General features: G+C 45.1%; 1 long non-coding RNA gene across 1 annotated transcript; it reads left to right on the top strand.

Annotated features, from left to right (window-relative positions):
* The first annotated feature begins 405 nt into the window (after positions 1-405).
* On the top strand, positions 406-6,889 carry LOC140721186 (uncharacterized). Its single transcript, XR_012097335.1, has 2 exons — positions 406-688; positions 6,732-6,889. It is a non-coding gene; the product is annotated as an uncharacterized lncRNA (long non-coding RNA).
* Positions 6,890-8,233: the final 1,344 nt, after the last annotated feature.

The raw sequence follows: 8,233 nt of genomic DNA, 5'->3' as shown, positions 1-8,233 counted from the left end.
AGACTCTCTGATCCAATCAGCGCTGCCGCTCGTGACGTCAGAATCCAGATATCTGGCCCGCAAACCAGGAAGTGCGGCTCAGTCTCCGAGTGTAACAGAGATCGGCGCTGCTCTCTCGGGATGTCGGGACTGCCCTTCGCAGCTCTCGTTCTTTGTCTCCACATAACGGCGGGTGTGTATCACTCTCTCCAAACACTGGTGATCATATAATCAACAGAACGACTCGTAGTTAGTTGAATGAAGATGAGATTATAATTGTCGACCTTACTGAGCTAAGAATAGATCCCTGCTATCTGTACAGATTGAGTTAAATTCAGTTCCCAAGTCTATCCGCGTCTGTCGCTTTTCCCTCATATGATTTTCTCTTTCTCAGGTGAGTCCCAGCAGTTTACTATTATCGTTGAGCACAGCCAGATAAATGTCGCCGTTGGGGGTGAAGCGCTCTTTTCAGTGCGGCCGTCGTCAAACGTCATCAGTGGAAGCTGGATTTTTAATGGGAAAACAGTCGCCCAGTGGATCCGACAGACCGTGGCTGTCGATAATGAGTACGTATCGCGGGCAGAGATATTTCCACACAACGGGTCGCTTCTGCTGAAGTCGGTGAACGTGCTGGACAGCGGGGAATACCTTGTGTATATGGTTGTATATGGCTCCCAATCCTCAGCGACGGTCACTCTGCGTGTCACTGGTAAGTGAGACAGAGTCATGCGATCTCGGACTATACCTTTCATTTTATTCCTGTGATGAAAGAATACAATACAACCTTTACGGTGGTCGCAGAAACTGGACTCCAGTGAACTCTGCCAGACCTGCTCTCGGACTGTTCAGTTCTCACTGTTGTGCGTGGCTGTGTATCGCCGTTTCTGTTTGCGGGCTGCTCGCACCTGCCTGTGCCGGATGTCAGTTCCGTCTTCAAGGCCATCAAGTAATCTTTTTTGCTGTATTTTACTCTATTTTGAGCCGAACATGTCCCTACCTTAGAAATTACAAGGCTTATCCATAGCCTTCTAGTTTTGTAAGCTCCGTGTACCTATCCAAAAGTCTTTCAAACGCATCGATGCCGGCAGCCCATTCCACGCACTCACCACTCTCTAAGTAAAATACTTTCCCCTGACATCTCCTCTGTACCTACTCCCCAGCACCTTAAACCTGTGTCCTCTTGTGGCACCCATTTCAGCCCTGGGAAAAAGCCTCTGACTATCCACACGATCAATGCCTCTCATCATCGTGTACACCTCTATCAGGTCACCTCTCATGCTCCGTCGCTCAAGGAGAAAAGGCCGAGTTCACTGAACCTGTTTTCATTAGGCATGTTCCGCAATCCAGGCAAAAAACCTCGTAAATCCCCTCTGCACCCTTTCTATGGCTTCCACATCCTTCCTGTAGTGAGGCGACCAGAATATTGACAGCATTCTGTAGTTTTATCTCTGATCTGTGCATCTGTAGTAATTTGCTTTAAGCAGAATATATCTCCTTGGAGCCATCATTTCAACACAGTACGTTACACGTGATGCATGATCTGTGGCATTTTTACAGAATCCGTATCCAGGCCCAACAACACATCGAATGACGCTGACTCGGTAGAACACAATGACACAGTTAGTTTGGAGTGCACGGCAAGAGGGGGACATGCTTCCTATTCGTGGTTAATGAAAAGCAGGACAGTTAGCTCTGACGTTAGGATTACCGTGAGCAGCACATCGACTGAACGTTTACCGCCAGTATCACTGTATTAGCTCATGTGTCAAACACTGATTATAGTTTAAATGGAGAAAAAGCAACAATAAGAGAATGATGTGCAACGGGACTTGGCTCTCTTTGTGTAGGATTGTCTAAAGGTTAATTTGGGGGTTGAGTCTGTTGTGAGGAAGGGAAATGCGATGTTAGCATTCATTTCAAGAGGACAAGAATATAGATGTAACCATATAATATTGAAAGTTTATAAAGCACTGGTGAGGCCTCACTTGGAGTATTGTGAGCAGTTTTTGGCCCCTTACCCGAGAAAGGATATGCTGAAATTGGAGAGGGTTCAAAGGGGGTTCACGAAAATGATTCCAGGAATGAAAGACTTGTCATAATATGAGTCTTTAATGTCTCTGAGCCTGTATTCACTAGAATCCAGAAGAGTTGAGAGGAAGGAAACTGTCTATCAGGTCACCCCTCATTCTTCTGAATTCCAATGAATACAGAACCAAAACATCAAATGTTCGTCATATGAAAACAATAGACTCATGTGAGTGAACTTCCTTTGAAGCCCTTCAGTTTCAACACATCCTTTCCAAGAACAGTGCCCCAAATCTGCTCACAATACTCCCGGTGAGGCCTCACTGGTGCCCCAAAGGGGACAGGAATATAAAGGTAAGCATGTAATATTGAAAGATAATAAAGAACTGGTGAGGCCGTTTTTGGCCCATTATATCCGACAATGGATGTGCTGAAATTGGAGAGGGTTCAAAGGGAGTACACGAAAATGATCCCGGGATTAAAAGACTTGCCATATGATGAGTCTTTGATTTCTCTGGGCCTGTATTCACTAGAATCGAGAAGCGTGACATCAATGAAACCTGTCGAATGGTTAAACACCTATAGTGGGGGTGTATCGGACCAGAAGACACAGATAGAGTGGTTCTGGAGAGGATATTTCCTATAGTGGGGGTGTCTAGAACCAGAGGACACAGATAGAGTGGATGTGGAGAGGATGTTTACTATAGTGGGGGAGTCTAGGACCAGAGGACACAGATAGAGTGGATGTGGAGAGGATATTTCCTATAGTGGGGTGTCTAGAACCAGAGGAACCAGATAGAGTGGATGTGGAGAGGATGTTTCCTGTAGTGGGGGAGTCTAGGACCAGAGGACACAGATAGAGTGGATGTGGAGAAGATGTTTCCTATAGTGGGGTAGTCTCGGACCAGATGACACAGATAGAGTGGATGTGGAGAGGATGTTTCCTGTAGTGGGGGAGTCTAGGACTAGAGGACAGAGAGTGGATGTCGAGAGAATGTTTCCTATAGTGGGGGAGTCTAGGACCAGAGGACACAGATAGAGTGGATGTGGAGAGGATGTTTCCTATAGTGGGGGAGTCTAGGACCAGAGGACACAGATAGAGTGCATGTGGAGAGGGTGATTCCTGTGGTGGGAGAGTCAAAGACAAGATGACACCGCTTGAAATTCGAGAGACCTCCTTTTAGAACGGAGCTAAAAACGTGTTTCTTCAGAAGAGGTGGTGAATCCGTGGAAATGTTTGCCACAAGCAGCGGTGGAGACCATGTCTTTATGTATATTTAACGCAGATGTTGATAGATTCTGATTGGCCAGGGCACCAAGAGATACGGGGAGAATGCAGGAGATTCGGACTCAGAGGAAAATGGGATCAGCCATGATGAAATGGCCGCGCAGGCGCCATAAGCAAAATGGCCGAACTCTGCCCCTATACTTTCGGATCCTATGGGCTTATAGAATTAAAATCGTGTTCAATATCACCGGCATAGGTCGTTAAATATTTTTTTTTGATGGCAGCGTGCAGTGCATTACTCAGTAATAGAACTATAAATTACACATTTAAAACATTTGCCCATCTAACCTGTGGATGTCAGCTCCCATATCAGGACATATATGTCCCAGACTTTGCTAAAATCACAAGAAGTCTGATGTCCGAGTCCTTCGAATCAAGTCAAGTCTAATTAAGTCACTTTTATTGTCATTTCGACCATAACTGCTGGTACAGTGCATAGTAAAAATGAGACAACGTTTTTCAGGACCATGGTGTTACATGACACAGTACAAAAACTAGACCGAACTGCGTAAACAAAAAAAAACAACACAGAGAAAGCTACGCTAGACTACAGACCTACACTGGACTGCATAAAGTACACAAGAACAGTGCAGGCATTACAATAAATAATAAACAGGACAATAGGGCAAGGTGTGAGTCCAGGCTTCGGGTATTGAGGAGTCTGATAGCTTGGGGGAAGAAACTGTTACGTAGTCTGGTCGTGAGAGCCCGAATGCTTCAGAGCCTTTTCCCAGATGGCGGGAGGGAGAAGAGATTGTATGAGGGGTGCATGGGGTCCTTCATAATGTTTCCTTTGCGGATGCAGCGTGTAGTGTAAATGTCCGTGATGGCGGGAAGAGAGACCCCGATGATCTTCTCAGCTGACCTCACTATACACTGCAGGGTCTTGCGATTTGAGATGGTGCAATTTCCGAACCAGGCAGTGATGTAGCTGCTCAGGATGCTCTCAATACAACCCCTGTAGAATGTGATGAGGATGGGGGGTGGGAGATGGACTTTCCTCAGCCTTCGCAGAAAGTGGAGACGCTGCTGGGCTTTCTTTGCTATGGAACTGGTCTTGAGGGACCAGGTGAGATTCTCCGTCAGGTGAATACCAAGAAAATTGTTGCTCTTAACGACCTCTACCGAGGAGCCGTCGATGTTCAGCGGGGAGTGGTCGCTCTGTGCCCTCCTGAAGTCAACAACCATCTCTTTTCTTTTGTTCACATTAAGAGACAGGTTGTTGGCTCTGCACCAGTCCGTTAGCCGCTGCACCTCCTCTCAGTAAGCTGACTCGTCGCTCTTGCTGATGAGACCCACCACGGTCGTATCATCGGCGAACTTGATGATATGATTCGAGCTGTGTGTTGTAGCACAGTCGTGGGTCAGCAGAGTGAACAGCAGTGGACTGAGCACGCAGCACTGCGGAGCCCCCGTGATCAGTGTGATGGTGTTGGAGATGCTGCTCCCGATTCAGACTGACTGAGGTCTCCCAGTCAGGAAGTCTAGGATCCAGTTGCAGAGGGAGGTGTTCAGGCCCAGTAGGCTCAGCTTTCCAATCAGTTTCTGAGGGATGATTGTGTTGAATGCTGAACTGAATGGTAAGACTCTTGGCAGTGTGGAGGATCAGAGGGATCTTGTGGTCCGAGTCCATTGGACGCTCAAAGCTACCGCGCAGGTTGACCAAAACCAGATCAAGTACAGGCTCTACTCTTGTAGGCTTATCCACATAGCGTGCCAGGAACCCTCAATGAACACACCTAACAAACTCAACTCATCTAAACCCCTTGCTCTCCGAAGATGGAAAACAATATTCCGCCGTTCTGTTATGGTTGTAAATATTTATATTTATCAATACATTCCAGATCCCCACAACTCTCTGGGAGAAGAAGTTTTTCCTTACCTCTGTCCGAAATGACCTATCCCTTATTCTCAAACCGTGCCCTCTGGTACTGGACTCTCCCAGCATCTGGAACATATTTCCTGCCTCTATCTTGTCCAATCCCTTAATAATCTTATATGTTGCAATCAGATCCCCTCTCAATCTCCTTAATTCCAGCGTGTAGATAGATAGATAGATAGATAGATAGATAGATAGATAGATAGATAGATAGATAGATAGATAGATAGATAGATAGATAGATAGATAGATAGATAGATAGATAGATAGATAGATAGATACTTTATTCATCCCCATGGGGAAATTCAACTTTTTTCCAATGTCCCATACACTTGTTGTAGCAAAACTAATAACATACAATACTTAACTCAGTAAAAAAAAATATGATATGCATCTAAATCACTATCTCAAAAAGCATTAATAATAGCTTTTAAAAAGTTCTTAAGTCCTGGCAGTCTCTCTAACCTCTCTGCGTAACACAGTCCTGACATCCCAGGAATTAACCTTGTGAATCTACGCTGCACTTCCTCTACAGCCAGGATATCCTTCCTTAACCCTAGAGACCAAAACTGTACACAATACTCCAGGTGTGGTCTCACCAGGGCCCTGTACAAATGCAAGAGGATTTCCTTGCTCTTGTACTCAATTCCCTTTGTAATAAAGGCCAACATTCCATTAGCCTTCTTCACTACCTGCTGCACTTGCTCATTCACCTTCAGTGACTGATGAACAAGGACTCCTAGATCTCTTTGTATTTCTCCCTTACCTAACTCTACACCGTTCAGATAATAATCTGCCTTCCTGTTCTTACTCCCAAAGTGGATAACCTCACACTTATTCACATTAAACGTCATCTGCCAAGTATCTGCCCACTCACCCAGCCTATCCAAGTCACCCTGAATTCTCCTAACATCCTCATCACATGTTACACTGCCACCCAGATTAGTATCATCAGAAAGCTTGCTGATGTTATTCTCAATGCCATCATCTAACTCGTTGACGTGAAAATGAGGAACACCTTTTTTGTTTTTGTTTTTTTAATTCATCATCAACAATCATTTCTATAAGATATATTTCATTTAATGTACATATCTATCATATATCCATATGTGCCACAGATCTCCACACTTTAATCCTCACGCACATTAATCACCCTTGGGAAGGATTCACTGCTACCGCAGCCAGGGATACCAGCAGAGTTTCATATAGGTTGTCTCACCCTGAGCAATAAACTGGGGCCATCCACCCGGCCTATTATCCTCAGGTTATCCCACAACTCCGCAGTCCTTTGTTAAATTAGGACTGAAATCTCAATTGATCGTTGCAGGAAAGTTTCCAGTAAATTATTATTTAAAACAAAATCCCCGTAGCTGCTGGAAATCTTAAGTGCAAACAGAAATTGCCAGAAACAACGCCTGGGAGGGAAACCAAATTAATGTTTTTGGTTCCTGGTATCTTCATCGCTGATCCAGACACGAAACGCAAACTGCGTCTTTTTCCACAGTTGCTGCTTGAACCGTCCTTTCTTTAGAGTAATTTCTACATTTGTGCAATTTGCAGGACGAAATGACACTCGGAAGCAGAGCAGTGACTGGAGATCAGAGATGGTTGTGGGCTCCAGTGACCCGCTGCGGAGACCCGCGTTCAATCCCGCTCTCTTACATTTCCAACTCTCTGGGAGTTTATAAAGGGTTAATAAAGTTTTTCTGCCTATCTGATTTCTCCAGTTTGCAATCGGCCGCTTCCTTTGTTATAAAAATAGTTCCTTCCGAACAGTCTGGTATTGCGTAACAAGCACTTCCTGATCTCAATTCCACGAACCCTTAATTCTCAGAAACAAGAAGTGAAAATTATCTCACGAATGTCAGAGTTTGATGCGGTAAGTCCTGTGCTGTCAGATTAGAGATCATATCCCAAACCTGTCTTGATAGTGACCACAAGTGTACACAATATCTCCTGTCGGATGTATTCATGGAAACAGCAACACCGGGAAGTACTTGGGTCAGCCAACCTCTGGATAGGGGCCAGGGAGGGTTACTGAGACTGCGAAGAGGCCGGAAGGCCGTAGAGAACCGAGGAAGGGTTTAGTGCTTGAAGAATGACACAGAAACAGGGAAGGTCTATGCTGCAGGAGCACGCATAGCGTCAGAGAGGCGTGGGAGCAAGATGTCTAAAGAAACAGGGAGTGTGTGCATAGACTCCGGTTTCAGAGAGGGAGTGATGTAGAGGCTGGATTGTCAGAGATAGGGAAAGTATCCATCATTTTGTATTGTTCACTCTTTTTTAAACGTTCTGAAGTTGTTCCATTACGATTAACATTTATGACTCATTATGACGTTTAACTCGACTTATTAATGTTACTCTCAGGGAGAAGGAATATGAACCTGAAGACACACGCTCAATTCTCTCCGCCACCATCAGATTTCTGAATGGTCTCTGGACCCATGAACACTACCGCAACTTTTCTTCTCGTTTTGCAATACTTATTTATGCTATGCTTCTTATCTTAGCTCGTAGACACGGTTATCTATTGCTCTGTACTTCTGCCACAAGAGAACAGATTAAATGACATATATCAGTGGTGATAAATCTGGTTCTGATTTGAAACATTCTCCAGGCACCCAGTTCCAGTTGTTATCGGTCAGAAAGCTGAGAGAGGAGTAGCGATGTTTAGCTGTACAGGGTGCGTTTCTCGGGCTCTGGTGGTAAGGGATGTTGGCTGATTTTTTCCAATATCATTGTGTGTTGATAGATTACACAGTGAGCTTATTCTCTCCTCTAAGATAAATCTCAGCGATAAATGGTCACCAGGAAAACAATTCCCAGAGGAATGTTTACATAAAAGTGTGGTGCGGATTGTTTGTATTTTAAGGGATGAGTCTGGTTGCTGTTGGCAAGGCAGAAATTTATCACCCCTCCCTTAACAAGCCCGTCACTGAGCGGTTTCTGTTGGGCTCTCTCCTTAAACTGTCATACGCTGTCTGGGAAAGCTGCTAACAAAGTCTCTCAGTCAGGGAATTCCGGGAATCGGACCCGCACCGTGGTGCAGGCAGCTCAGACTG

This window comes from Hemitrygon akajei, unplaced genomic scaffold (genome assembly GCF_048418815.1).
Source record: "Hemitrygon akajei unplaced genomic scaffold, sHemAka1.3 Scf000052, whole genome shotgun sequence".
In the NCBI taxonomy this organism is placed as follows: Eukaryota; Metazoa; Chordata; class Chondrichthyes; order Myliobatiformes; family Dasyatidae; genus Hemitrygon; species Hemitrygon akajei.
The sequence above is the reverse complement of the archived record's forward strand: the minus strand, read 5'-3'. Positions and strand labels throughout refer to the sequence as shown.